The sequence below is a fragment of the Gymnoscopelus braueri genome, assembly GCF_963280865.1.
Source record: "Gymnoscopelus braueri genome assembly, chromosome: 5".
Lineage (NCBI taxonomy): Eukaryota > Metazoa > Chordata > Actinopteri > Myctophiformes > Myctophidae > Gymnoscopelus > Gymnoscopelus braueri.
Genome location: NC_137606.1, coordinates 44,986,124 through 44,993,219, shown reverse-complemented (window position 1 = coordinate 44,993,219; position 7,096 = coordinate 44,986,124).

The following is a 7,096-nucleotide window of genomic DNA, read 5'->3' as shown; positions in this document are numbered from 1 at the left end:
ACTACTGTACTGTAGGCCTACATAGACAGTAAAGGAATTCTGGACTATATCACAGACCATATTGTACCAAATCGTGTCTAACATTAAATGTGTTTTTCAAGATCAATTGTTTCTCAATGGCTACATGTTGTGTACGGGAACGTAATTGTAAAACGATTTTGCTCTCGTTCCTCAGACGTGTGTGTGTGTGTGTGTGTGTGTGTGTGTGTGTGTGTGTGTGTGTGTGTGTGTGTGTGTGTGTGTGTGTGTGTGTGTGTGTGTGTGTGTGTGTGTGTGTGTGTGTGTGTGTGTGTGTGTGTGCGCGCGCGCGGCACGCGTGTGTGTGCGTATGGGTTAGTATTGTTCATTTCTCTGGCCAGATCATTCATATGCCTGATTGTCTGGGGAAAGAAGCTATTTAGCAATCTACTGACAATTCCTCTGAGGCCTTGAAGCCACTTGCTTCGCTTAGATTGGCCCCAGGCCCCCAGAGATATTAATCTTATCAAATAGGGGTCCATGGCCTATACTGTAACTCGTATCGAATTGGAATTGAAGGTCCTTGAAATTAAAATGTTTCAGAATCACTGGCATAGACTACCACACGTTCAGTTGGGGATGCAAGTTATGAAGAATTGATGCAGCAGCCAGTCATCATCACCCAGCAGCACGCTATAGGGGATCGTTTCAGTCATTAATTCAGTTCATATTTGGCTCCTTAATTGAAAGTAGCTCAGCTGTGCCCATGCAGCAAATAAAAAATGATGGGACTGACGGCTGCTAGATGTCTGCCATGGTGTCGAGAGGGTTTGTTTGTGAGTGCTGCTGCTGTGGCACTAAAGTCCTGGCCTGAATCTGTGGCCTGTCTTTGAATACATAGAGCCCTGCTGCTGTCTACTGAATAACATCGTGTCTGCTAGATACAGAAAATCAATGCTTGTGGACAGTGGTGGAAAGTAACTAAGTACACTTACTTAAGTACTGTACTTAAGTGCAATTTTGAGGTACTTTTACTTGACTAAAGTATGTCCAATTTTCAATACTTTATACTTCTACTCCACTACATCGCAAAGGGAAATATTGTACCTTTTCCTCCACTGCAATTATTTGAAAACTTAAGTAGCTAGTTAATTTGTAGATTTAGATTATTATTACAAAACATACATTAACCACTTCAGCCCTATATATACTTTAGCTATTTCAAAATAGCTGATCTACAAGCTCACATTGTGATGCGATCTGCTATTTTCAAAGGATTTCTTTTGACATTTTATACATTTGAAAACTTGTGAAATGGGACATTCTGCATAATGAGTACCGGTACTTTTACTTCGGTACTTTAAGTATATTTTGATGCCTCTATACTTTTGTACTTTTACTCAAGTAAATTTTGAATGCAGGACTTGTACTTGTAACAGAATATTTCTATATTGCGGTATTGATACTTTTACTCAAGTAAAATATTTTAGTAGGGGAGAGCCGCCAAGATTGTAACGCGTCATGGTTGCAACAAGCATGTTTTCTCTTGATTGGTCAATTTTCTCATAACGTAATGAACGTGCTGTAATGAACGTGCCCAGGAAGTAGGAAGTATTTTCATCCAGACTAGAGAAAGTTATCGCAGAAAAACTGATTTATCTTAAAGTTAGTAAAAAAAAATCACCTTGAGTATCTTTGGTCTACAAATCTTTCCTTTAATGTTGTCGAGCTAAAATCCACATGGTTATCTGCATGTATCTGTTCTTCATCAGTTTACATCGTTTTATTACTCTATGCACGTTAGTTCTGTTCTGTAAACAAAGCCAAAGCAGTGGAGCACAGAGCGACCCGATTGTAACACCCATCTGTTTAGGTGTAATCAATGGATTTTCCCATGGAATTTACTCAAACTGCCATCCCGGTAAGATTTAATACATTCCTTACGTTTGATACATTATCATATCACATCCTTGGTATGAAAACAATGTAAAACAGTTGCTTGAAATGAATATAATTGATTTAAGCTGAAAACAATTTGTTTAATGCCGTTTTTTAGCAGTGTTACTTTTGTCACTATGGCTGTTACAATTAAGGTCCTTACACACCGGGGCGATTTTTTCGTGCGAATAATACGCTTTTTTTAAAAACCTTATAAAGTCAATGCAAGCGTACATGGCGCGAAAAAGCGGAAAAGCGAAGCGAAAAAGCGTCTTTTAATTATTCGGAACGAGTCCGAATTTTGCGTATATTCGCCACATTCGCCGGTGTGTAAGGACCTTTTGTCTGATAAGCGCTTAAAATGTAACGTCGGAACAGCGTCCACTTTCGGTTTAATAACTCACGACCTGTTTTATCAATTGAAAAACTTTAAGTGGTTTATGATAGCAGACATGTGTAGGTTCTTTGCTTGAAAATATTACATATGTAGGTAAAATGATCGCAGAGTAAAAGACAGAAAAGTGAAAAATGTTACAATCTTAGCAGCTCTCCCCTACTTCTTCCACCATGCACTGCTTGAGAATGGTGATCGACTTGGCACGGCACTCCCTCCATCTGTAGATTCATTTATTCCGTCTATCTTTATTGCCAGGGTGCAAATGGGATCACTTTATGACGAGGGCCCCAAGTGACTTGAGAACATCACACTTGGTAATCATATGCTATTAAAAATCTGTTTCTTCTAACGAGGATCGCATAACCGCGCCGGCTCGGTTTAATGGGTGACTTTGATTTTGTAATAAAAATCGGGGCTGATTTTAATGAAGAGTGTCACTCGTGGTTGCTTCTGGTGTCACATCTGCCGGCTTCTTGGCTCTGGTTGCTTGAGCACAAGCTGTGGAACAAAAGGAATGTCCCTAGTCATAAAGAATAAGCTTCAATGAGTTTTATTGCACCCCAGCAGTCTGAATCAGCTGTCAGGTTGCAAGAGCAGCCTCTCTCAACGGAGGGTCACTGTCTTTTCACAGCAAGTGAAACCAGCATACTTCTTATGGCAGTGAAATACTCAAAGTCTTTCTTATCAAGGACCCTCAAATTAATATGTTTTTGGCCGGGGACACCCATCTGAAAATATCTTAACCCATTCAATCGGGGAAAACATCTGTGTCATTTTAGATTTGAGCTATATAGCAGAGTGGCTCACAACCTCAGCCTGATGACCTAAAAATCTAATATCTCCCATATAGGGAATTAGCCTTTTAGTCTAGCGGTTAAGATGTTGGCTTTCTACTCTGGGGCCAGAGTAAAAAATTCCAGGTGTTACAGCTATATATATAGCAACATACGTTTTACAGAAAACTGCAGATCTACAAAAAATAGCAGATCTACAAGCTCACAACGCATCACATGGCGACACTTTGTGAGCTTGTAGATCTGCTATTTTCAAATAGCCAAAGTATTTTCTGTATAGGTTTGAAATGATTCAACCGATTTAGATGCTATGTTAACAGATTTACCTGGGGACCCCCTAGAACCCCCTCAAGGACCCCTAGGGATCTCCAGACCTCACTTTGAGAACCAGAGTTTTATGGCATTGATATGGATTTTGTCTGGTGGAAGAAGTACTGTGATGTCTTTTACTTAACCTCCAAGTTGTGAGCATGTAGATAGGCTTAGGCTATAAAAATACTCTGTTACAAGTAAACATTTTATTAAAAATCGAGTAAAAATACAAATATGGTACTGACTTAAAGATATACATACAGTACCAAATGTAAAGGGCTCATTATGCACAATGGCCCATTACACAATCATATCATTTTTATTGCAATTAGTAGGCCTAATGCATTAATGAGTTAATCACTTTAATGTTGCAGCGGACCTTCGGGCTGATTTTGATTACTTTGTACTGTAAGTTAACCTTTAGTAACAATACATACAGTAATCATGTTTTAAAATGTATGTATGTTTGAAATCTACAAAGTAATGATATAGTACCTGAATCTGTCAAATAATTGTAGTTCAAGGTTTCTTTATTGTTACGTCTTACCTACAGGTACATAAGAGTAAAGTTATTTTGTGCTGGTTCTGCAGACATTAGCATCATGTAGTGGAGTATAAATTATCAGAAAATAGAAGTGAAGTAAAAGCTCCTTAAAATTATACGTACAGCACTTCACCCTTTTTCAACCTTATCTTCATATAATTGGTCCTCACTAATGCTTACTATAAAATCGTAGCATTTCTGGCTGTGTCTCAGAGGAGGGCTGTGGACTGTTCAGAAAGCTTTAAAGTGGCAATTTCAAACAAAATTTCAACTTTTTAATTTTTTATTGATGCAAGAACAATAGCTTCTATTTCAGAATCAGCATGCTAACTTTCCAGGAAGAGAAAGTTTCCATTAACTTAGAATCCCCCGATGATGTCATCGATAGGCAGATTTTTAATTGTCCATATCCCGTTGCTCTGTGCCTCTGAGACACAGAGCAAGAAGACTGAAATGGAGCCATTGTAGCGCCCGGGATTCGAACCCTGGTCTCCCGTGTGGGAAATACGCTAAAGCAAACATCTTAACCACTAGCCTAAAAGGCAGTTCTCCCACGGCCGGGGTCGATATTATGCTTTGTTTGGTCTTCTGGCAGAGGCTATGAGCCATACACCATATTATAATGAGCATTAGTGAGGATCAATTATATGAAGATATGGTTGAAAATCAGTGAAGTACTCCTTCAGAGTGCAAATATTCTTGGATAAACACTGAGGATTTTGCTGTGTAATTCAGTTTAGGAGAAAGCTACACTCTTCACCTTCCTCCTGCATTTGGAAGTGTCCTGATCAGGCCTGCTTGTGGAACAGTGGAAGCAAATGAGTGGTTCTTGTGGGTTAGGATGTTTATACCTCATCACGGTACAGATAATTCTTCTCTTCCCACGCCTCTCTAAACAGGACCGAAAACCGCACAGAATGAGATGTTCTCCCTGTTTACACAGCACTGGAGAGAGACTGCATGCCCCTGAGCCGCAGGAGGTGAAAGCTGCAATCTGGAACTTATTTCAATAAATACAAATGTTATTTTAACCAAATCAAATGTTATTTTAACCAATCTGTATGGCATTCCCAATCTGTGGGCCTGGGCCCACTGGTTGGGCCGTGAGGATGTCGCAAGTGGGCTCCCAAATAATTGGCAAAACATTAAGATTAAGATAATAATAATACACAATAATATAATGATATTAATATTTTAAAAAGCACTGTAAGAAAAGTCATGGTATTTTCAAAAAATGAGTTTTCATAATAGTGTCTTTTCTGTTTTCACTACATTAAATATTTTCGCAGAAAATAGCCGATCTACAAGCTCTTGTAGATCTGCTATTTTTTCTGCGGTGGTTTTTCCCCAAATACGGATGCTGGGGTTTAAGTGGTTAGAGTACACTGTTGATCCAAGCCGGAACACAATGGATTGATGGGCCGCGAACACTTCAGAGATTTTCAAGTTGACCCTGATCCAGAAAAGGTACACCTGCAGTGGTTGGAGGTAGTCTCCTACTCTTCCATTGAGACATTAGACCCTGCATGGCCTGGTGTCGGGCATAGGACACTTACTAGTTCACAAGAATGACCTCAAATCATGGCTCCATCTTAACACTAACTGATCATAGTTAGATCCCTACCCCAGATAGCCCACTCTGCATTGGATTATTCTCTTAGGGTACCTGTTATCCTACTGCTCACAACTTTATATGTAAGGATTTATTTTTCTTTGTTTCATGGTTGTTTGTGGGCTTTTTTGTATATAATCCATGTTGGTGTTTTTCCTAATTAATTACATTGTTATGTTTTTTTAACTGCCGATAAAGTATTCTATCTATCTATCCAGTACTGCCGGAAGCTCATTAGCGCAGCATATCCCCTGGTCAAGGGAGGATTCTTTCTTGCGTGAGGGGTAGATGTTTAATTTCTTCTCATGGGGTTCAAATCCCATGAGAGTTACAGTTGCAACTACTTCTATCCGTCGAGAGAGGAAATAAAACTCACGGACTGTGGCTTTAAAAAAAAAGTTGCAGAACGAGTTCAATTCACTCCACTCAAAAAACAAATAGAGGAAGCACAGCATGTACAATATGCTGATAATGGCACCTTCAATTTGCAATCTTCTTTGCAGGGGGGGGGGGGGGATAAAGTGATTGCCTTCTCTAGAACGTTCTGGGACAATAATGTACCTCTTGAACAGTTGGCTGCAGAGAGAGTTGTCAGGCTGAACTGGAACGCTGCTGGTGGAATAAAACGCAGCCTGCAGCTGGTGCTCAAAAGAAACCTCCAGAGGAGACGGATGCTTGGCTTGTCAGTGCCAGTTCAGTCCAATCTGTATCAGGGGCCTGGCGGGCACACAAGTCCCTCGAAATGCATTGTGTGTGTGTGTGTGTGTGTGTGTGTGTGTGTGTGTGTGTGTGTGTGTGTGTGTGTGTGTGTGTGTGTACACACACACCCATACACTGTGTGTCAACACACACCAGATGTGACACACACACACACACACACACACACACACACACACACACACACACACACACACACACACACACACACACACACACACACACACACACACACACACACACACACACACACACACACACACACACACACACACACACACACACAGCCAGCAATAATAGCGGCTAATTTATAATCCGTAGTGCAACACCGGGGTGCGTTGGAGTACAAATTAAGCTTCATAAGGCTGACGGCCATGTGTCCCTGTCTGCCTCGTTCAGCATCATCCCCTAACTACCACCCCATACACCTTCCAACTTCCCCATGCACCCCCCCAACCTCCACAACCTCCCCAACGCCCCATCTCTGCCTCATCCATGGACTCTCTTCCTGTACACAGTGAATGGAAATCTGAGTGTTTAAATTATGTAAATAATCATAATAAATGTGTGCACTTTTAGTTTATGTTTGGGGTATTTCCCAAGTACATTTGCACATATGCTTTATGCATGTTATTGTATCCTCTTCATTTAGCCCATCTTAACTAATAGGAGCACTGGGCAACTATTGAACAGCCAATTCGAAAAATTCAGTCTGCACACCGGGGCTTAAAAAGCTCCCAGTCAAAGCTTTATTTGAAATAAAAAACAAATAAGCCACATCAGTGTGCAGACTTTATTTTTGAATTGCCGGTAGGCTCTGTATC